General features: G+C 39.7%; 1 protein-coding gene across 1 annotated transcript in view; it reads left to right on the top strand.

The window, feature by feature from the left end:
• Positions 1 to 6,045: 6,045 nt before the first annotated feature.
• LOC108762375 (protein Tob1) overlaps positions 6,046 to 25,281 on the top strand; it is a 34,069-nt gene continuing 14,833 nt past the window's right edge. Inside the window, exon 1 of the mRNA XM_018509346.1 lies at positions 6,046 to 7,110. The gene's annotated coding sequence lies outside the window, so the exon portion shown is untranslated. The remainder of the gene's footprint in view (positions 7,111 to 25,281) is intronic.

Below are 25,281 nucleotides of genomic sequence, written 5' to 3'. Positions count from 1 at the left end.
ACAGTGTCGCAATCGCGACTTCGAGCGTTTTCTCGAATTTTTTCAATCGAGCAAAGGCGCGCTTGTTCATACAGAGAAATATCGATCGTTCCTTGAATATCGATTAAACGAACGCAGGGCAAGACGTAATCACAATTCGATTTATCGAGCGATTTATTTAGAGTGCATAAATTTGCGACGCGAATAGTAAGCGCGGGCATGCATTGTCTCACATTTTATGGCTGCGAATTAACCTTATCGTTCGGCGTATCGTTTAAAGTTTTAAAGCAAACGTCTTAGCTTCGTGTGCACTTCTTGCATTATTCACGTACTGACATAAGCAATACACGTATGTTATGTCGAATGTTTTTTCTTATCCGTAGACGGAAACTTCCGTATGGAGGGTATGGAGCTTTCCACACTTACAATCAGAGGCTTCTGTGAGTGTTGAATTCTACACCCAGAATTCAGAGTATTAGAAAAAAAGGAGTTAATTTTTGACAAATTTAAAAAAATTTTGAGTGATTGACAAAAAACGTATTTAACTAGAGTGTATATATATATATATATATATATATATATATAGAAATATACTCTCTAAAAGTGAATCAGTGTATTATCACTGATTTCAGTGCTACACCTATAACTGATGTAATCATCAGCGAATATTTACTGTTTATCAGTAATAATACATGATTCACTTTTAGAAGCTATGATTTTCTGTAGATTCAACCTGTAGAAACTATAACTTCTAAAAATGAATCAGTGTATTATTACTGAAAAACAGTAAATATTCGCTGATATTACAGTTATATAAGTGTAGCACTGAAATTAGTAATAATACACTGATTTACTTTTACAGAGTATTGTTTCACACATACAACAAAAGATAAAATATTTGTGTTATTTTGAAATCCCCCCCGTTTGGATGACTTCACATGTATCCAGAAAAGTCCAAAGTCTTCGTCCCTGTTTTTATCTGTTCGTTTCCACCTCCGAATCGTTCTAACAGCTCGACATTTGCCTTTCTTGTCAGGCTATGATTTATCTTATATTCGCATTCTCGCTGAGATTATTTGCACCATTCGTGATCAACGTTACGCGGAGTCGCTGCAGACAATTTTTAAACTCTAATATTTGTATCTGGATTCCGAACGATAGAAATATTTAAACCCCAGGCACAATGCAAGAAAATAGCGATAGAAATAACACGATTTCAACTTATCAGAGACTGCGTATTCCGGTGTACTCGATTTCTGATAAAGATTGAAATCGTGTTATTCCTATTGCTAGCGCTATTCTCTCGTATTGTGTTTGGGGCGTTAGCCTTCGCGATTTTCTTTTTATTCCTATTTTATTTTTCGTTTATATCGACTACAAATAGGAACCCGTCGAAATGCGCACGTGACCGCGTTCGTATTGTGACACGCAACTGTTACGCACAAATATTTGACATTGCCTATTCGCACGCGAGAAGTTCACTTCCCGCATCCCGAAGCGGGTATTTTTTTTCCTCCCCGTTTCAATTTTTTTTCCTCTCGCCTCCCTTGCCTGCTTACCCGCCGGGCGATTTTCTCCAATTTATTTTTGTCGCGAGCGCGCGATTCGGTGTGCGTTGCATGCGTAAAAAACGCATCCCGCGCGAATACGTTGATGAATCTTTCTCTCTCTTTCTCTCTCTCGATGGCATCAGCGGATGACGGATTCCCTCGTTGACCCACGGAAACAAAATTGCAATATTGCGAGGAGGAAATCGGTCGGAGCATCGATTCGTTATTTTTCATATTTTCAGAGGAGAAAAGAGAGCCAGAAAATAACTGATGCGGGACGATATCGACTGCAGTTCTGTATCTAAATTGGTAGGTCAGAGCCTAGAGCTCTCTAATGAGAGTTTGGACATGAAAAAACTACTTTTTATTGATCCGTCATGTTTTAACAATTCCTGAGGGGAAAAAAAGAAAGAAATAAAAATAAGAAAAAAGTAGAACGGAATGAGAAAAGAGAAAAAAAAGTCGATCTTTGTTAAAACTACTACTCTGCATATACAAAACTGCGGTTCGTATCCAAACTCTTATTGAAGAGCCTTTATCGAAGCTGTTATTGGAGATATACTGAAACATTCCTGTTTAAGGAAGAGCTCGTAGTACATAGTTAGTAATTATCGATCCTGCAGGTAGGATCGGCCCTGGAAAGACGCTGAACGCAAGAAAGGTGGAAACGTGTGCGATGTATACGGGCAGCAGGGGAAAACGTGAACGGAAATGCGATAAGGCGACGGCCACGGTGAAGCCTCGTTTGAACGTGATGATATATAACCGCGATGATGGGCAACGCGATGCCGTGAACCTCGCACGGCGAGCACGTGCCAGTTTCCACGGCACCTTCAATTCCGTAAATTGTGCGGTGAAATTTTACGGATGCGCGTGCAGACGCACGACTCGCGTCTCGTCGTGACGACAAAATTACCCCGGTGATTTCGGCGGAAAAAGAAAGAGAAACGCGATACCGTTGGTAGCTCGTTCTCACGGCGAGCACAAGATCGTCGCTTTTACCTCATTACGTGCTTGAGATACCCTGGACCGACAAAAGATGTGAAACCAGCGTCCCTGAACCCACCAATTTTATTACTCAAATCGGTAAAATACGTCAATTCTCGGCGAAGTCGATTGCGATAGTAATTTTGAAATAATTCTGTCGAGTAATTAAATCATGGAGATGTTGATTAAATCTGCGATTTAATCGCACGGTACACACGTGTGTCCGGAAGTGTTGGAATAATTTTACAGACCCTGCGTCAACGCTGAGTGACGAACAGTGCCTCGTGTCGTTAATTAATAATTGATATTACTATTGTAAACCGTGTGAACAGACGACACAAAAGTAGTAAAATCATAAAACACGACGCTCGCTATTTGTTTCTCAACGAACTTTCCATTCGTCCATGCTCTGCGTTTGCGAGTCTACCATATACTAAAACGATCAATCGTTCCAAATTATGAACATGAATTATCCCTTTTTAAGTATGAAAATAATAAGTGAAAATAATAAGTACAAAATGTAATTTTGAACTAATATGTAAAGAATTTATAATTTTTTTATTTAAAAACCCAGACATTATCCATAAAATATATTCAATAGAAAAGTACAATTAAAAAAAATAAAACATGATCTCATAATTTAATGTAATTTTTTTGTGATCTCATGTTATATTAAACATTATTAGTTATTTATAAATACAATAATAGTAACATTGTTCATATAATATGTTTCAATTCATTTTAATAATTATAAAAACGTTTATCTATTACGATTTAAATACGACAATTAATATTGAATTTCTTGTTAATGTCTCTCTTTTTTTCCTTAAGGAGTTGATCACCTTTCTATACACACTCGACAGGTATCAGTCACGCAGGGCGTGTCGGTGAAACGATAGAGTTCCTAGAAGTAAAAGTCTAGTCAATCTTGTAGTTTAATTAAGAATGGCATATGTACGTGTACATAATAAACCAAAATGAAAAAGCCGACGAAACTTTGTTTAAAACTTATTATAGAGAGCATACAATTCTACTAGAACTAACGAGAAATGTCGCTGGAATTGCAATAAATGATCAACGTGACACTTTTTTCCAAATGTCGTGATATCTTGTACATTTAAAGTCTATTAAAATTAGTAATTGTTGGAACTTTATTTTCAAATTATTAATATACCCTGGTACAACTGGAGCAGTACTAACGGGAACAGCGGCCAAAAATGGAAACATTTTTCTTTTTCTTGTACTTTAGAGGGGAAGTGCTAGATTCGCGAAATTAGCGCGCCATATTTCCATTTTTTATTTCTTAATATAAAAAATACTGTAATTTTTCTATTTTGATAACACAGAGTATAGAACTATGAAAAATGCTGGAACCGTCATTTTTTTCCTTATATTAATTTAACGACGTGCTAACTTGACAGATCCTGTATCTTAGCGATATCGCGACATAATCTAACTAATCCAAGACAGAAGGAACGCCGCTTTCGTGTCATTGTTCCGCTCGCGGCGCGAACAACAAAGACCCCGGGTGAAATGGCGAACGCCTGAAGGTGAATTCGCGCGCCTAAGATGCGAGTTAACGTTCGCGTCGTTCACGCGGCACAAAGCGATTTACAATTGCTTCCGCAACGAGAGCGAGCGTGTCGCGCACGCCGGTGTCGGTGCCGTGTAACGTCGGTAACGTGTATACGGTGCACGGGATCCTCTCGTTATCGCAGACAGACGAAACGTTTCTCTCCGCCCAGTCTGTCTACCGCGTAAGAAAGGGATTCGTTTTTCTCTGGCTTGAACACGCGGCGAACGTCGGCGTGCAATCGTGCGCACCTTCCGTCTCAGTCTTAGTTCATCGCGGAAGTCCTGATACGCATCTTCTTCCTGCACTTAGTAATTTTCCTTTCGCGTTTGCGGGCGCGTTAAGCCCGATCTACATAACACGCAAAACGCAGAATTGCAGGTCGCAAGTCGAACGTATTTCAGATTATAATAGGTCGTAGGCCGCAAAATTTAGGACGCGAAAGTTGAAGTTCGCCCAACTTCCTGCGTCCTGTAACTTATTATAATTAAAGTACATTAGGTTAGTTTCTAGTCTTGCGACCTGCGACCCGCATTATTCTGCTTCCGTAGATCGGACTTTAGCCCGGATCTATAATAGGTGTTTTAAGCCTTAAACCGTAAGAAATTATGTTTGCTTAATTTCTTACGGCTTGAGACTTGCGACCTATTGTAGAACAGGCTTTACATTTTGATTCGCGCTACTTACAGCGACTCTAGGCTAAGTCACGACGAAGGAAAATAGAAATTAAAGAACTCGACGACACTTCTCTATGCGCCGTGTGCTCGTTTACTTGCTCGTTCAGTAATGTAAATTTGTGGTAACCCTCGAGCCGTTTCATCGTAATTAAGACTACGTAATTAAGATACGGTCACCCTTAATCGGGTTTAACAACATTCGTAGTTATAAATTGATCAATCACGGTCATTCCATTCTTCAGAGGAATTGTTATGAGATTGGCCAATTTATATTAATAATTACGTATGTTATTAAATTCGATTAAAGTTGTCCGTGTAAACGTAGTCTAAATTTCGAATTTAACTTTTCGAGTTATTGTTCTACAAGAGCAGATTACATCTAGCGTTCCTTTTTCAACACATTTCTGGAAATATATTATTATGTAGAAATATTCGTGAACACAAAAAATTATGAATTCTAAACTTTCATCATGCATGTAATAATTATATTTATAACGAAAGTTTAGAATTTGTAATTTTTTGTTAAGCATATATTCGCATAAAGTATATTTAATATTTTTAAATATTGTGTGAGCGCATATTTTAAAGTTAAATATATATGCTAAATTTAACTAAAAGAAAAAAAAATGGGATATCAATAGACACAAAGGGAAAAGTGTAAAGCAGATGGATAGAGATAAATTGATTTTATTAAAAAAAAAAAAAAATCGGGGAGCAGAAAGCAACCCATAGAGCATACACGAATGCCTCGAGCTGTAATCACAAAGAGATATCGCTCCCTTTAAAAGTGACACAACTCGACAAACGTGATTTTAGAATTATTACTATCGAACAAATCGAATAAACATTATTTTCAATCATAAAAAATGAACTAAAAACTTATAACTTCATAAAAAATTATAAAATGGTCTGAATTCAAAAAAGATTGTTTTTTTAGAGTTATGAAACAAAAGTAATAAAAATGACATTTACTTTTCGCCGATATTATATTGGATTAGTTGATAATTTTTTGTCAAGTTGAAAAATACACTGTTATACATGCTTTTCGCGTTTCCTTCTACGCGATCTCCAATCTTTTTTTATTTTTTTAAATAAAATCAATTTATGTCTCTATATTTGCTTTTTTCTTTCTGTCCAGATATTCTTTTTTTTATTCTTTTCATTCCATTTTGGCGCATATATTATTTAACTTTGACACACGTTTAGAATGTTAAAAAAATTTTAACGTACTTTACGCAAGTTCTTTTTGGAAAACTAAATTTTTTGCAAGTTACGTCCCTTTTGAAACAAAGGAACGATACATAATCAGAAAAAAAGAGCAAGAAAGAGAGACAGTGTGCGAAGTGTGCACCGAAGCGACGACAAGTCAAGTGCGCTCGCTCTCGGCGAGCGGCTGACACGTCGACGTCGCGGCGAAGCCCCGCGTCCTTGCCAGCTCCCTACTCCGGAGTACTCTCCTCGAGGAGTGGGAATCCGTCCATCCCTACTACACCGTCCTCACCACCCTTTCCTCCGTCCCACCATTACGCCGCGCTATGTAAGAGCTCGCACATGTTACCCCACGTTCCAGTCTCGCAGCGGCACTCGCGAGTGTTGTTTCGCACATAGATGAAAGCGCGGCGCGGCACGGATCGCTTGGCGGGCAGGAAGGGGCGATAAAACGCTCTCTCTCTTCCTCTCTCTTTCTACCTCTCGCGCACCGGAGGACTCAGAGGGAGAGAGACACCCACGTAACTGCGGACACAGCAGCGCGCACAGGTACGCGAGAGGGGAGGCCGCGAGGTGTATGTGTATCGTGTGCGTGTGTGTACGTAACGTGTACGCGTGCGCGCGCGACGAGTTCCCTTTTCAGTGCCTCGCGCGCCGCGGAGTCGCCGCGACCTCGTCGTCGAGTTGCCACGTTCGCCGAAGGCCGAAGAGCAGTTTAATCGGGTGGAGTGATAGGAGAAGAGGAGAGGAGCAAGTCCACCGCCGTTTCCGTGCCCACTCAGCATCCCGCATCAGCACTCTTTTTCTTTTTCCCCATTTATTTTATCCTTTCCCAACCCCCTCTCCACCCTTTTTATTACTTTTGTACGAACCAACTCGACGCGCCCGCCGCGACGCGTGTGGAATTACTCCAGTGGGAAGTACTTGCGCCGCGCCGATTGACCTGTCCGCCCCACGTCTTCGACGCGAGTGTTTCGGAGAGTGTGAAAGAGAGGAAAGGAAGTTCCGCGTTTCTCGAGGACCTCCCGCGGTGTGGATAAGTCGCGGTACAGGAACGGAAATTGAAGGGAACGACTTCACTTCGTCGGGATAACGGAGAAACGAATGACGTTATCGCTCGTACATCGAGAAACACGTGAGTATCCCGAGAATTCTGGAATGCGATTGTTTCATAAGAGTTCGACCTTCCGAAGCCTCCTCGCGAGATGATGATCTTGACACACGCGCGTGGGTGCGACGGGACACGTAACGCTGGTGCACGCGCTGCGCATACCTCGCGTTGCGTAATCGTGCATTCTTTTTTTTTTTTTTTTTTCCCGAACGATCGAGGATACACCGCAAGAGAGCGAACGGTGCAAAGTCGAGCAACGAGCGTTAATATTTGTTATCGCTTCGTCGGTTAATGCTGGAGTTTAACGGAAAAGGCTGTTTTATAAATATTGAAGTAGCTGAATTTTCTACTGGGAAAACTCAGTGCAACACTAATGCACGCTCAGTGTAGTTAAAAGCAAATCAATTAATATATTTTTAGTGTTAGTGCAACGTTAAAAGGATTAAATTATTTGAACATTGAAAATATGTAAAGCGATTTGCACTCAATTGCGTCAGTATTGTATTAGTTTTTCCAAGAAAAAATGCTATAACATTTTTTAATATAATTGATTCTTACACTTTGTTTCGTGGCTCCTCAATGAATATAAATGTATGAGCCAGTCATATTGAAAAATCTCACAGTTGCAAAGCTGCGCTTTTTCCACTGAATGCGACTAATGGTTGTTAGTTTGCCGATGGATTTCGAGGCAGAAAGTGACTTTTTGCGCACAATTTTCTACACTTTTCGTTTCATCGCGTGATTTTCCGATTCTCTCTCTCTCTCTCTCTCTCTCTCTCTCTCTCTCTCTCTCTCGCAGAAGTTGAGTGGCGAAACAGACGTTCATGTGATATTCACGCCACTCGGTACCTCAACGCTCTTATCTCCCGCTTGTTGTCACCCATGAACGTTGATAAGCCCGCGACCAAACTACAAGCTCATGTAAAATTATAAACGCGGAGACTAAACTGATTGCGCAGAAAACTGACCGAGTGACATTTCTCGGCCTACATGCTCATCTTCTCATTGCAAAACTCCAATTCAACGGGAACTTTGAGAGCGTCTCAAAAAATCAGCCGTGAATAGTGATACATTAATTCATGTCCATCCATTTCGTGAAGCTACGCGAAAATCGGTAGATCAATTATCGAAAAACCGTCAAACAATTGCTATCCTTGGTCGGCGTGTAATACAAAGTCGCTTCGTGGTTTCATGATATCGGTCTTTAATTCCTTCCGTCAATATATACGTATCCGGGTACCCATATATCGAATTTTAAACAGTAAATACTTTTATACGAATCGTCATAACCTCTAAAAAATCTCACTTCTGAAACAACAGAAAACAATTTCGCACAGGCTGTATCTCGTTTTCACTTTGAAATTTTTAGTAGGAAATCTTGTGAAACACAGCAGTACAAGGATAAAAAATTATGTATTGACAGAAGGGTCAAAGTGCTGAAAATAATTAATAAGGAGTGACGTATATTTAGATTCGCACGCGAGCGCGAACCGTTCGCAAATCTCGTCGCAAATAATCGGCTGGGACGAAACGAACCGGGCGTCACGCGCGACGTGGGTACGTAAAACCCATTCTACATAAAGCCCATTCTACATAAGACGCAGAACACGGTCGCAAGTCGCAAAACTAGAAACTAACCTAACGTATTTTAGTTATGATATGATTGTAGGACGCAGAACGCAGGACGCAGTAAACTTAAGCCCATTCTACATAAGACGCAGAACACGGGTCGCAGGTCGCAAAACTAGAAACTAACCTAAAGCCCATTCTACATAGGACACAAAACGCAGGTCGCAGGTCGCAAGTGAAGCGTATTTCAGATTGTAATAGGTCGCAAGACCGCAATACGTAGGACGCAGAACGCGAAAGTTGAAGTTGACCCAACTTTCTGCGTCCTGCGTCCTACAATCATATCATAATTAAAATACGTTAGGTTAGTTTCTAGTTTTGCGACCTGCGACCCGTGTTCTGCGTCTTATGTAGAATGGGCTTGAAATACGTTTCATTTGCGACTTGCGCCCTGCGTTCTGCGTCTTACGTAGAATGGGCTTAAGCAGCCGCGGTCTCACGCGTGCGACACGCCGCGCCGTGGCACGCACGCGGCCGCGTGTTATTACGTGACGACCGAGAGCAACCGAGAGCGGCGCGCGGCGGCTCGAGTTCCGTGCCACGCCGACGACGCGACGTATGTAGGTACATATCCTACGACGTAATACACCCGACCCGACACGCCAACGGTCGCGTCGTCGCTGCTCGATTTTACTCCGTTCCGCGACCGCAATTATGTAGCGCGAGAACAGGTGACGACAGTCGCGGCCTTGATATCGTATCGCGTAACCTCACGAAATGGACGTAATTAACGATAGACGTTCCAATCCTTCCTGCAAATGTTTGCGAAACGATTTTCGAGTCGCGTGAAAGCTCGAGTTGCTTTCAGCACTCAAAACGCGGGATTTTTGAATATTCGGGAACTTTTCATAAATTCCTCTTTCTCGAAAGTATTTTGATAATATCTTAATATCTTAATATTTGAAACGTTTACAGTGCTTAAAAATATAAAATATCTAGATCTAAGGTGAGAAATTGAAATAATAACGTAAAATAACCAAAGAGTCTATAAATTCTTTGGAGTGGAATTTCTCACTCTAAAGAGTGGAAATTGAGCCAGTCGTAAAAAAGAATAGCTCAGTTTTCAATTTTTAAGAGTGAGAGATTTCACTCTTTAGGCATTCATCACTCTAAAAGTTTTAAAGAGTAGGGAAAATACATTTTCAGAACATTTAAGTTATATTAGAGTTTAAGAAATTACAATTTCAAGATTCTCGTTCTTTATTTAATATAATTTGATGTATTCAGCGATCACATCGCTAGACGTAACGCAATTGACACGATAAAGTTGAAGTGGATAAATTGCTGTTTTTATTTTCCAATTTAATTCTTGTCTACCGTATATGTCATAATTCTCACGATGATAAACGAGCTATAATGAATCGTATTCCAATTATATTTTTGTAATTTAGTTAAAATAGATAACAAAACTCATCTTACGATCATCCTACGACGCAGTCGAATATAATGCTAAATAAACTGTTTCCTGTTATTTATCCATTGGACTGTCCTATAGCGATTTCGTTGTTGGAAACGAACGCAAAACGTAGCTTTGTTTATTAGCATAATGCTAAATACGAGCAACCGTTACCGCATTTCCGCCTCGCTAGTATCGGAAATTTCTTTTATGCAAGCAAACGTGGACAGTTTAGCTATCGAATAAACTGGTTTGATCGAGGTAACGCGGTGTAAGAGGAGATAAATAAATCCATTTCGTCTCTCAATCCATTTAAATTCGCTTTCCCTCTCGCATTTTGCTGAGACAGCAAAACATACGCGCACGCCCGTCGATCGGTTTAATTCTATTAAAAACGTCGCACACTCTCGCTCATGCACGCGGAGACGAGACGATTAATTTCTTCAAGGCTTAATCCGTTGAGGACAACAATCTGGAGCTAATGCCGCGTGACTCACGACTCCTCCGTATGTATTCGCTTTACACGAATGCGAGCATTACGACGAGTTACATTAAAGGTCGCTAGACCGACGGAAAGCTGGTTTTTAGCGTCGCGGTTCGCGATAGCGTCTGCTATCGAGATACACATGTTGACATACGCGGTCATTCCCGGGATTAACTGAGGCCTGGTTTTTCATTATCTGGTTAACTTGCGGTTATTAAGCTTAACCTGATATTTCACCTAATGAGCTTCATCCGTGACATCATCGTAGATGAAGCCTATTGGATAAAATATCAGGTTGAGCCTAACCATGAGTTAACCAAACCACAATGAAAAACCAGACCAGTCCAGTTCCACAATCCGTGGTTAACTCTTAATCTAGGTTCACTTTATTCCTCATCTCTCTTACCAATTCTAGAATTCGAATAGCCTCGGTTTGAGAGTTAATCGTTGCGGAATTGAGCCTTAATCGGGTTTAATAACATCCGAAACTGGCCAATCACTAGTCATTCTATTTTTCAGAGGAACAGCTACGGTTGATCAGTTTCATAACTACGGATGTTATTAAACCCAATTAAGAGTGTACATATATATATATATAGTCAGTATATCGTTCATTTTCTGAAGAAATCGCGCAATCGACTTATCGCACGACGCGATAGTATTCTCGATAATTCTTCGCAATATCATTGTATATAAGCCGAGCGAATGACTCATTTGACGGAGATGAAACGAGAAGCGATCGCAAAAGCGGCATTTTTTCCATCCGATATCTTCGCGAAATTTCTGCAAAACGCGGCGCGCTTATAACGAGAATAAATGGCGGGCTTTTACGAGCGGATACGCAAATTTATTTGCACAGCTGGCACACATCTATCAATCGTCACGCGGTACTTGGGCGCTCTTGCTAGCGTTTGCCTCCCGCCGGAAAAAAAGGCTCGATGTACCGTAAATTCCGTTCGGCTGTGCCGGTTGCTCCGCGCGCGTTGTTAAAGCATTAACGGGATAACACGTCGCTTATCGAGTAAACGCTCTCGCGGTCCGCGATCTATATGTATCTCTTCGCGGCGCGTACGCGCTTTTCCGGAGCCGAGCAAATTGCTCGCCCTGCTCGACTACCGAAATCAGATTAACATCGATTTCCCGTTCATCGATCTTCTCCGCGTTTACTCTTTCTCTATCTATTTATCTCTCTGTTCTCCTGCCACCCCCCCCCCCTCTCTCTCTCTCTCTAGCTCCCTCTCTCATCCTCTCTCGACTTCTTTCGTTTCCGTTGTAAACAACAGGGTGCACGTTCTGACCGTCCGTCACGGAATTAATCACAGTTTAATTGGAAAATCTCAGCGCGCAAATACCGTCGCTCGCGGTAGGCAAATACATGGGTCGTCGAAATCGGTGGCAGTCACGTAATATGCGAACTGCAGCATTGACATCGCCCGACTACGTCGCTCGCGCTCGCAGTCGAATCGATCGACTCGCACTTGAGGTACATGAAAACAATTCCTGACGCACCTTTTCGAGTAATCTTTTTGAGCGCATTATATATCGAAAACATACAGTGTTGTTGAACAAACACCGCCCGATCTCTGATCCTTTCTGATGCTAAAAACTCGTGTCAGTCAACGATGAAAAGGATTCGCTATTTAAAAATGTATTACACATATTTTTTAACAAAGTGAAAACGTTATGGAAAAATTACACATTTTTTAAATATTGTATTTACATATAAAAGTAAATAAAAAGCTTGGCGGCGATTTAGAGAACCTGAAAAATTATTTTAATGAAAGGTAAACATGTTTTTAAAAAATAAAATTAGATAAAATGAGAAAATATTCACAAAACTATGAAATTGCACTGTTAAGTATAAATATTAATCTTATTGAACTGTATATATAATTTCATTTTTATACGGAAAATATAATTTTCCAATTCCAGTTACTTTTTACAGAGAGATTACATACAATACGTTCTTAAGTACATGTCAGCTGCAATTATAATTAAATGGTATAATTATATTGAATTTATGTGGAACCAACAAAAAGATTACGTTGCGTCGATTAATACGTTCATTTAAGTCAACTTGATTTCATGATTATGATAATAAATTTGTTTCAACTGATGTAAGTATAGGTCTGAAGATCACATTCACTTCAACTTCCCAAGCGCAGCGTCACTGCAAATATCAATTCGCTAACTCGGCGTGAAAGTCAAATGTCTCCGGTGTGATATCATGGAAAGTCTCCTTCTGTCTCTCTCCCTCTTTCTCCCCGTTTGAACGGCAACTTTTTCGTCTCGAACGCAAGGAACACTCTCATCCATCACTGGTAAAATCGCTACTCCTAGGCGACGTTTCCGCGTGAGAAGCGCGAAATATCCTTTTGTGCGACGCGCGAGCCTGTGTAACTCGCACCGGTAGGAGCGAGATATTACTTCACGCTCTTCTATCATTCTATCTTTCTTGGCGCCTTCATTAATTTCGCAGCTGCTTTGCCTAAGAATAACATTGTCGAACGAGAGCGGAATACCGACTCGAGCTCCCTCAATAGAGAATCGTTAATCTTCCATTCTCGCGGCTCGCGAGTCCGCTTTTCCGAGTCTCCGTTATATCGGTGAAGGGGTTATCGCTGCATTCTTCCTTTTTGGATTATGGCGATGTGTCTTTTGCGTCAGCAAGATCAGTCTCCGCCAATCGATCGATGATCGTCACATACGAGTCTGGCAAGACTTATCTATTGATTCGAATCTTTATTTAGAATTTACATTTAATATCTGTCATATTCGCCCATAATTGTTTGCATGTAGAACGTTGAAGAAATATACGGTTTATTAAAAACAGACATACGACAAACTCGGCATTATAAACTCGGTATTCGCGAAATTGCCTTATTAAATTCGTATTACTGTCTACCACTTGTCATCGTATGTAACATTTTCACATTATAAATATTCCAATTAGATGATTGCGACATCGTATCGCGCAGAATAATAATTTCGAGCATTCAAAATTCACGTGGATCTCGATAGATTTATTTCATTTACGTGTTAATTACGATTATTATTATATCGTGAAGAAATATATTTCAACAATTATTGATATTGACGAAAATTATGTGTTTATTGGAATAGTAGTAACTGGAGAACGAGAGACAATCGCCAAAGTGAATTATGAAAATTGGCGGAAATTTCTGCGACCCGAGTTCCGCGAGTGTTTTCATTGTGCGCAACATTTTATCCGCCCGTTATTGCAGGCACGCTGCATTAAGATCCAGCGGGTTGTGACGTGAGCGAGGTTTATTGATTCGTAGAATCCAGCGCAGAAGCCCAAATGCACAGCTACATGGTACCTGCCACATTTTGTAGACCGCTCGCATGGAAAGTACGGGTTTACTGAAATATTTAAAATTTTAACTGGACACACACACACAGATGTGAAAATAATTTTGTTGATCCATCAAAATAATTATTCGTATAATTATATCAAAATATTAGTAGAACGCTCGAGCTTGTTCCTAGAATATCAAAACTGTTTACAGCTTTACTCGTCATACTTGACTTCTATATAATTATTTTAATGGTTCGACAGAATTATTTTCAGATTTAGCTAGATTTGAGATACTTCATTAAAACTGTTCTTTCCATATATAACGTTTATAAAGATCGTTTAAATTAATTCTCTCCATCTCAGTGTTTTGAAAACTATTTTTAAGTATCGCATAAAAATCAAGGAAAATAAATTCTACACGATACAAAATGTTTAGAAAATAAACTTTGAGAATTCTCCAAGACGAAAGAAATTACACGCAAGTAATTATGGAACACATACCTTATTATACGTCAATCGCATAGAATTTATAACCTCGTTAATAAAGAAACGATTTATTAAAAATTCTTGGAACGCACGGAAATCAAGCTGACAAAGTACTCGACGTCGTTGCGCAGCTGTTGCAATAATCACGGCGATATACAATGCGAACAATGCAATAAGTCCGTTCGTAGATAATATGCGCCGACATCACCGCGTATATTCTGTACACAGCGCAATTTCTCACTTCTGAGAGCTGTTTTGCGCCCAACGAGATTTCGGCATCGTCAACTTGCAGCTTGAAGAGAGTCTGAATTTTTGGAGGGTTGCAGAGAAAGCAGTCGAGCATCGCAGAGCAAAGTTAGAGAGAAGAGAGCTCGTTAAGGACCCTCTAAGGGAAAATGACAGGGTAGCCAAACGAATCCTCGGATGCCCTGTGGTTAAATGTAATTTTAACCCCTCGCGTCAAGGAGAGCGTCGTTTCCTTCGACAATTTTGCTCAAGCTCATCCTCGAAATACTCTTACTTGCCGCCATTTCGGCAAGTACAAACGACGAAGATTTTTAATTACTTTATCGCGTTCTCTCGGAGCGCGATTTTACGAGGCTTCGCGCAGCGTCGTTTTCCCTTTCTCGCGATATTTATTTATCACGTGTTGTCCAATCGCGCGATTTCGCCGTCGTCATCACCTCCGTTATCGATTCGCTGACATCGTGAAAAAGTGGCGGCTCGAAATAGAAAGGGACAGTCAGTTCTCCGGCTCGGAGAAATGCCAAACGGATGCCTCTCGAACGCAGCAGCCGATGATCAAGCGACCTACTGCCCCGTTTTCCATGCGATTTGCGAGATCCACCAAGTTCAAAGTGGTTGAAGCAAGTCGTGTGTAACAAGCATTATCGGCTGGCCATACAGGCATATCGCGGTGTATCGAACGAAAATGAAACGCGAAATCCCTCTATACAGCGATCTAAAATTGGCGCGTCTATGCAAGGTTGGACAAACACGATCGTGGTTGCTATTTGAAGCATGAACGCGATTAATTTGAAATAATCTATGAATTGCTACTATTGGAATTCGTATGTTGTTATCGCGCTTTCATTGGAATTTCGCTCGTTGGAATAGCGTCAACGCCAGCGTATCAGGTAAAATTTCATCATGAGTCGCAGCGTTATCATTTTTTTTTTTCCTTAGCATTGGAATCGCGAAGAATGCTAACTCATACGCAAGCATTCGTCACGAGTCACGGGTACAAATATCAGTCTGATAACGACTCTCATCGAAGCTAACAATTTGTCAGCGTTTGTGAGCGTGTAATACGCGTGTAATACGACAATCGCCAGTCTTCGAGATTAATTACGGAGCCTTGAGACACAGACACGTGGAGTCCTAACTATATAATTGCTGCGATCTTTGCATGTGTCATTGAAGATCATATTAAGGCAGCAAACGGTTGTTACACTTATTGATAAAAATAACGTAGCGTCTATGTGCCAGAAACATTACGTTAATTACGGTATTATCGTGAGATAAGAATTTTCGTTTTATTTTGTTATTAACAAAAGTGTCAATGTCAACAAGAATGCTGATAAAGCGTTAATTATATAATTACGTCTTACAATTATAGCATCGGACAACTGTTATCCTACACGCTACGACGTAATAATTACATGTCTCTCTTTTTCCCTTTTGTGAATTCAATAGATATGGCTATTAAAAGCTCGAGGATACGTTGTTATCAGGTATTATTATATTGTTTTGAAATCTTAAAAATACGCGACAACGTGTATTTTATTTGTATTGCGACTATTCCATCCGCATTACACTCGAATATTCAAATAGCAATTATTCGGGCGATGACCTCCGTCATCGGCGCGTCAGCTAAAAGAGGAATGTTACCGAATATGCATGTCCACGTGTACGTGTTTATATTAAGATATTCACACCACATTTCATGAATATATACTTGTTTGTTGAATCGTAGTACTCGATGTGAATAAGTTTTCAATGTATTATTTGTATCTTATCTCCATCTGTTCGCAATATCTTTTGTTCGTCCTAATCGTACTTCAAAGAATAAAAAAAAAGAAAAGTGATTAGAGACTAGTGACGTTTAATTACAAAAATTATAATTTTTTTCAATATTATCTGATACAGAACACTTTATATCCGTTCGTATTTCTTTTCGTTTGGCATTTAAAAAAATAGTAGCCATTTTTGAAAAAAAACATTTAAAATAATTTTTTTTCTGCTGAGAGATTAGATCATTGTTACATTGTTCTTCGCGAACAATAAGTTGGAAAGAAAGAGAAGAGAAAATGTCGCGTGGTCATATCCTCTCTTTATTAGACGGAAGTCATTAGCAGCGTCACTTAGAAAGCTACTAGAAGAGCTGCGTAATCACTGTGAGTAGAGGAACATCTCGCGCGGATGAAACAGCCAATTGACGTACATCTTCACGATTGTTTCTACTTCCGGAAATAGATTCAACTTTATCAGTTGCTAAAATGTTACTACGTTGAGTGGAACGGTGTGTAGTCTTCGGAATAGATAGCTTTTACGGGGCTTAAGGTTCGCGTGTAAGAACCGATCGATGATATCAGGAAATTGGGATCGCCGGCGCACGTGATGCTTAAGTCGTGTACATTGTCCTCCTCCTCGTGTGCTTGCTCTGTCGGTCTATCCCTCCCTCTCGATTCCGATCCAAAGCCACGGACTGCGTAATATCGGACGCCGGTGGGCGACGTTAATCGCGATAAAGCCATTATCGCGATGACCGTCGTGCGTGCACGCGCATAAAGCGCCGCGATAAATTTCCACTTGGATGAATAATTTTCACCTTGTGCACGGTTTCAAAAATAAGGTAAAGGCTTTCGATAAAAGCGCCTTATTCACGAAAAGTTGCGTTCCGCAAACTGCCGCGATAGTCGAAGTTGCGCGAATGTGAAAGAGAAATCGAAAGATCAATATTAGAAGAATAATTATATTGTACATATAAGTTTGAATTTTAATGGAACCATTAAAATCTTTCGGTTACTTTATTACAGTCATTAATTCCTCTATGAATATAAAAAAGCAATTGCGAATTTGACAGATTGCAAAAATATTAAGTATGCAGGCAGATAATCCACGAATGTGAAGATTTTAACATAAATCAAATGTAAATGAATTAAAACGTAACAGAGGTCCAAGGGTGCAAAAATACGAATAAATTAATGCGCTTATAAAATGAGCGCCTAAAATAATTTTGTTAGCCAAAGATATAATGAATATTTAAACTTAATTTGTTTTTCCCTGTTATCGTTACGTCTTTACATTTTTATGCGATGTTTTTACTTCGTTAAACGCTTTCAAAATTCTGCGTCAGATGCACTCCGAATACCTCCATGATGATACATGTCCGCCGCAGCATCCAGCTGCAAGCTGCAAGGTAACGCAGCGCTTGTGCGCTTACTCCCGCCGGCACACATAACAATCTTAATTATATAATAGAAACCAGTCAGCCAGCCAGCCAGCCAGCCAGCCAGATGTGTGTGATCGAAGATCACACATTCGTGATTTTTCATCACCGAATGGAAGCTCCGGCCAACCTGATCCATAGACTCGTCATTCGTTGTGTAACCCAGGCAAACCATTGCTGATTACTCGACGGCGCGTTGAACCTTCGAATCGCACGATTATTCGCCGGTAATCCGAGATGTGATCCGCGAATGATTTAAGGATGATTGCTGCGACATTGTTTAACGTTTGATTCGCGCGTGCGATATAAATAGATCGGCTACGAGCGGGCAGGGTCAATGCCGATAGAAATCGAAAGGATTAATCGAACTCTCGAACACTCGCACTTTCCATTGACCCCGTTCATTAATCGACAAGCGCGACCGCATTGAAATCGCCTGTTACCTTCGATGGAGAAATCGTAGTAAGAAAGGTTCGCTGAGAAATGTGTGTGTGTATGCTCGTATATTACTTGCATGGTGAAAATTATATGGGACAGAATATAAACGTGTATCAAAATGTATAAAGATACTGTATATTGTCAAGATGTAAATCTTAACTTTTAGACAGTAATAAATGATTTATTAAGATCGTATAATGTGAATACAGAATAAGTAATAGTCAAAGATTATATAAACGTCGAAGCTGGATCTTAGATGCTTAAATAATTTCCATGTGAATTTATATATCTACTATATATGTAGTCATTTGAAATGCGCGTCGAATTGATTTTTCGAACTTAGGAACGTAACCAAACTACCATATGTAATATCACAAATTAAATTGATGAGCAAATTAATAATTTGATGCTCAATTAGGCATCCTTATTACAGAGATATTAATGTGCTGAAAATTTGTGGAAAAAATTAATTTTTATAGAATTGTTAATTTCATAATTGTTAGGATTTTGCAAGAAGTCGAAAGAATTTAAGAATTACAAAGTTAAGCAACTCGGACGATAATTAAGCTATCATTATCATTTTTCGTCGAGTAGATAAGAAAGGTTTATATCAATACAATCGTGACTCGCTTTTCAATATTTTCGGCGAACATCCGCTTGTGCTCGATTTCATCATGCTTATTTTTAATTCAATAACTACATTTTTTTGTCAATTGAAACAAAAGGGTCCAATTAAATTCTACGGGAAAATAATGAAAACGTGTATATTTAATATCGAGCACATCCTTCAATTTGATGTGAGTTGTTTTATAACAGTACCTGGAATTTTGTAGCTCGGGGAAAAATCGCCTCGTAACTTTTTACGATTTTATGATTTTATCCCGTGCAATTTTTAAAGCAGTAATATTTTCTGTATCATCGTTTTGAGTTACGCTTCGACATATTCGACACTGTAAAGTATCGGCGATGTGTTGAGCGAGAACTATCTCTCTCCGCGAGGGCGTATCGAACCTTGCGATAATTACAGTCGAACTCGGGGAACGGTTAATTAAAGTTACGTCCATAAAATGCGGCTAGCACGATATCCAGTTCTTCTGGAATCATCGAAACTATCGATACAAAGTCGGTCTATCGATTGCTAAAATATCGTCAAATATGACCACCCATAGCGCAGCGTTTCTACAGTTCTAATATTTTTCGCGAATAATCGCGTACACTGTTAAATTCGTCATGTTAAATTATATTTGGTAATCATTTCTATAAATCGCCATTGCTTCTACTCAATATGTTATTGGTTTAATTAAAACAATGGATTTAACTTAAGAAATGTATTAAATTTGATAAATTTGTTACTTATTAAGTGCATACATTAATGTGAATGTTGTTTACTTTTTAACCTATGTAATTTAATCACAGAAATATGAATTGATTTACATTTCGATAAATGAAAAATAACTAAACTCGAGGATTACTATTGCTCCTTTGACATTTAACAGTGTACATGTACTGCGCAAATATCAATTATATAATAATAATAATAATAATAATAATAATAATAATAACGATCCTTGAGGTCGAATGCGTTGAAAAACCTGTCTTGATTTCGATGATCGTGGTCGATAAACTCGGTCGTTTTAATTATACCGAAATATATTTTTGGAGGTATTACTCATTCGCCGGCGATTAATATTTCATTCTAAATCCGTCGAGCGTTTCGGGTCTTACAGTACTAGAACGTTGTTCGCATCACCAGCGCGAATTATGCGCAGAAAGCGGAAACAAATGCGTCAAAAGCAACAGTACATTGCCGGTGTTTTTTGTAGAAACCGTAAATCTTATCTTACACCATTGTTGCACCGAGGCAGTCATCGTTAATCTATGAGAGATACGGAGTAATTATCTCAGTCAACAGGGGGAATTTTTACGGGCAATGTGCGTCATCTTCCTCCCCTCTGCAAGGAGAGGAACTTTGTTCATTTCGGATAGGCTTTCGCCACAGGCTGTCTTCGAATGCGAAGGAACTTTCCACGTGGTCAGTAGAATTAATTCGCGACTAAGCTAAGCTCCGGCCTCGCTCTTTCTCCACGTGATCCAATTACGACGGAACGGGATTAGGTCGAGACACGTGAATCCGCATTCCCTACGTTCTGCACGTTTTCCCCAACGTCGTCCGATTAATCCGCCATTATTCTCTTGAGCTCTCATCTTTACTTCAGCCGCCTCGTCGGACACGCCGCCCATTAAACGAAATCCGACTTTATTCCGAGACTTATCCCTGTGAATATTTCTCATCGACGCGATCTTGACGTGGAAAAGGTCACGCGGGGTGAGAGATCGATTGTTGGAGCTCTACTTGGCAATGGTGCCGGAGTTTTTGCTCCGAATATAAAATTAGGTGCGTTCGGTCCGGCTGCGAGCTGGGATTTCAGGGAGCAGTCGACGTAAATAGATCACCGTTAGAATGCGGCGCGTCTTATTCATACTTACGTAAACAGGTCTTGAGGACGCAGCCCAGAGTCATCACGGCTGAACGAATAAGGAAGTGACCCGTGAACGAGAATTCTTCCTCTATCTTTGCATAATATTGTAATACGTCTGTTAATACTTAACGAGATATTTAAGGTAACGAGAGATTCTCGCAAAGTTTACGTAATTTATTAAGAAAGTGCAACATGTGAGTGTAACACACGTACGTTATTAATTAGATCTAATCTTTTAAAGGCAGTATTATTTTGGAGATAAATATCAGACTCTAACCAATTTAGCTTTTTAAGTAGCCAATTAACTCGGAGAACGCATAAAACATAATTCCCAAGGTTCAGGCTACTAGAAAATTATGGAGCTAGTTCGTCGCGCACGATGGATGCTCGCGCCCTCGTGTTGAATCGTGGAATTTTCATTCGCGGGAGAAAAATACGAGTGCGAAGAAATGAAAAAATGCATTTCGGACGACCGGTAGTCGGGTCACGTACTTTTCTACCGTCGCGCGTACTTTTCTACCGCCATCGTCATTATTGCCGTTGTTTACCAACACTTTTCCGCGTTTTAGCGCTCCCCCGTGCACTCCTTCACCTTTACTTTTCTCGGAGGAAGCTCGTACGTGCTACGGTAAAACGCTCTCGAGTACACGAATAAAACAAGTTATAGCACATGGAACAAAGTTGTTTCCGCGGAGCTGGTTACGGTATTACGCACTACGAGCGTTTCGAGAGACCGCCCTCCGAATCGGCGCGATATGCCCTTCCGGGTTTATGCGCGCGTATTGCCAGTAGGAAATACCAGAAATTCTTAGACTAAAACGCCGGCCAACCAGGCTCTAACCTTGGCTTGGAAATATGCGAGCTAGTTATAGTACATAAAGGTATCGCGCCGCGAAACCGCAATCGCAAATTTCCCTCGAATAGAACGTTTCGCAATCAAGCATTAATAGTTTCTCCAATTAGATTCAAGATATTTACGTAACGTCGGACATATTATTGACCGTCTGAGTTATCTGAATTTACAATTATTGTGTATGAAATAGGAGAAACGTTTAAACTAGGAAAATCGACAGATTCTCGAAAAAAAAGAAGCGACAGGGTATATTCTTCATTCGCAATAGTAATGGAAATGGACATAGAAGATGCTCGACATTGAAGAAGCAAAACTAAATTACGTGCGAGATTGATCTAAAAAAGTAAGCTGCTCGTATAATTGTGAATATTTTATATGACGCATTGACGTGAACGTCCCTTCCTATTCTTCGTGAACGACGAGCTTTTCGCGGTACATTTTATTAATGCGCGCCGATCTAGCCCTATAGAATTTTAATGCGAGACACTCGCGCGAGTACACGGAGACACTCGCGAGAGATCGCATTTGCAGCCGAGCACCGTCGCTACGTCGTCGGTGCAGGGTGCGTCCGTTGCATAGGAAGAAGTATCGATCGGGTCTATGTCTTCGAGGCGTTTTATTTTTCTTCCTGCCGTTCTCCTTCCGGTCGCCTCTTCTCGCGCGCTCGCGCGATCTCAGACGGACAATAAAACGGGAATCTCTCTCTGGATCTAATTCATCTCGAACGGTCCCTGTTGGGTATACGTTACTTTATTGTGCAGATAATTTGCAGATGGAGATCATCACACTAGCGATTTTCGCGATCAGAAATTACCTTTCGATCGAGATGGTTAGAAAGATACGATAAAGACCTTTACATTTGCATCGCAGTTTCGTATAATATAAGGCTTCAATGTTTCGATGGAAGTAATCCGAGTTAGTGCAATCCTCCCGGGATTATTGGCTCGTATCCATCGCAAATCTTGATCCGATACTATCGTTGAAATATCGGTGACTTCAAAATCCTCTTCCTTACCACATAGTTTCTCGTTCGCTCTCCTCCCATATTTCCTCATAGGAGGAACTCTATATCCTTTTTGAAGAATATTCCCAAGGAAGAATCTATCTTGCATCGATTCTTTCCAATGTCCTGCGTAAATATTGCATTACATTAATACTTCATCCCTATGTGTTTCCTTTAAGAATAAAGTTGGTATATTCGAAATTTCGTGTATCACAATAGAAATGAATTGGCAATAGCTGTAGAAAATTTTCAACATTTTTTTTTATAATAATGATAATATTATTGTTGCGTTAATAACTCAAGTTAATTTTACAAATTAAATAATTTCAAGTACAGAGAAAGTGATGTAGAGCCTTGCTCACTAAAATTACGTTTTGCTCGACAAGACGAAATTCTTTATCTTCCAATCTGGAAACCTCGAAAAATTGGAACCGGTGCACGGGTCCAATCCCGTGGCGGCGTTTGGTTCATGCCTCGTCGCAAATCCAGATCGTGAAACGTGGTCGGATATCAGTGAGATATCGCCGATGTTGAATCCCTTTTCTCTTCCCCGTTACTAGCTACTGTACTCGTTCTCTAGTCTCTTCTGCAGGAACATCTCTCTCTCTCTCTCTCTCTCTCTCTCTCTCTCTCTCTCTCCCCTCCTCCTACCCAGAAGGGGTAAGAGGGCGGAGGCGGCTACCGACGATCGATCACCACCTCGCTCGTTTCTTCCTTCCGCTTTTCGCAATGGAAACCGCACGAACATTCGCGGCTCCGAAAACGGCGCTTTTTGTCGAACGCACTGGCTATTCTTGGAGAGTTTTTATGAGATACTTATATGCACTTGTGTGTGTGTGTGTGTGTGTGTGTGTGTGTGGATCTCGCGGGAAAACACACGCTCCTTTCGGAGATGACTCCGACTTTGTTCGGAATATAATAGGAAATAGTTATTCCACTTATTATGCAAAGCGTTTAGGAAAGTTTCCTGAAAACCATTAAAATGCTTCTACTTAGAAATCATTATTGCGCTTACGTAGTCGGCTCGATTGCGACGAGTACAAAGATTCGTTTTCGTTTCATTTTGTTTTCAATCACGTCGCGAAAGCCAATTAATTCGTATTTGTGACGTAACAGTCTTTCGATAATTTCTCTCTATTTTAATATAGTGCCGTAATATACAATGAACACAGACGCGACGGTTAATCTCGAGAGTAACGCTACATGCTCTCATCGAGATTCTCATTTTTCATAATGTCAGCTTATTAAAGTAAATTAACCGGCAATGGAATATCTGAATATATTAATTATGCATTCGACAACGAAAGCAACGAAGTGAACGGCACAATATGTTCGTCCGGCCGGATATAATATCGCGATTATATTTTGCATTGGATACCATATTCGAGCGGATATAATTTACATATACGGAGGCTCTTCGTGTTGTACCTTCGATATTTAAAAAGTATATTCTATATCTCTCTCCGTCTACAATAACAAATATAATATTCCGGCTCAGCGATTGGAATTTTATGCGAGATATTATTATTATTATTATTTTCATTAATGAGAAAACGATCCTTCAGTGAAATCAAGATACGCATGAGCACAATGGAGGAGAAAAAAAAGCAAAAACATAAGACAAAAATAGAAATTTGTACGAAGTAATTACAATAAAGACAATATAATCTTCAACAATAATAAATCAGTAAACTAATCAAATATGAAACGAACAGAATTTATGAGAAATATTAACTTCGTTGAGATTATTATTGATTAAATGCATAATGTGTTAATACAATTAAAATTGTACGTTGTATATAATGCTCGATGTAATCTTGCATGAAATTGCCCTATAATTATCGTAAATCTCATTTTTTCTCAACAATCTGTACACAACATTAATTCCCAAATCATTTCATTTAATTCAGTGTTGTTGCATGTTGTAATAATAACATGAATGTATATTAGGACAATAATACATTCATCCGCGATCATTTTCTATCAAAACGTGATCGTTTAGGCAAAAGTATTGTAAAGTTAGTATATTGTAGCGTCAATTAGTGAAAGTGATAAATCGTCGTATCTGGAAACATCAAAAAGTGTTAATATGCGAAAAATCGGAAGAAAGGCAGTTCTGCGTCGTAAACGATGATCAGTGAGAGAAATTCTTCATTCATCCGTGCCCAAACTGCTCGAGGAAATCCTGTCGATGTCTTCTCTACCGTATCAGGATAAAAATACTGGACAGATCAGAGAGAAAAAAGAATGTTTTCGCACCATCAATATTCTGTGAACAGTTGCATGTATTCGATAGTCACGGGATTTCCCGTACAATTGTTTCTCACGATTATCGGTGATGGGTAAAAAAATAGGAGAGATTCTCTATAGTGACATTTCAGATTGTGATATTAAACAATTTTATGTATGGAGAACTCATTTTACATAATAATCCTCGTGAAGAGTAATTCTTTTACCTTTGAGGATTTCTGTCTTCGTTTTAGGCGAAAAATGAAATAAATTTAAATTCGTTAATTTCTACGCGATGAAAACTGAATGTATTAAAAATGAAATTTAATTGTTTGTATTATTTTAATAGTTTAACTGCGTTTTTAAGTCCGATAAAATTTTCGACGTGCAATTCAAAATGACTACAGATATGGTATATAGGTATGTG

Source organism: Trachymyrmex cornetzi, unplaced genomic scaffold (genome assembly GCF_001594075.2).
Source record: "Trachymyrmex cornetzi isolate Tcor2-1 unplaced genomic scaffold, Tcor1.1 scaffold299, whole genome shotgun sequence".
Lineage (NCBI taxonomy): Eukaryota > Metazoa > Arthropoda > Insecta > Hymenoptera > Formicidae > Trachymyrmex > Trachymyrmex cornetzi.
The sequence above is the reverse complement of the archived record's forward strand: the minus strand, read 5'-3'. Positions and strand labels throughout refer to the sequence as shown.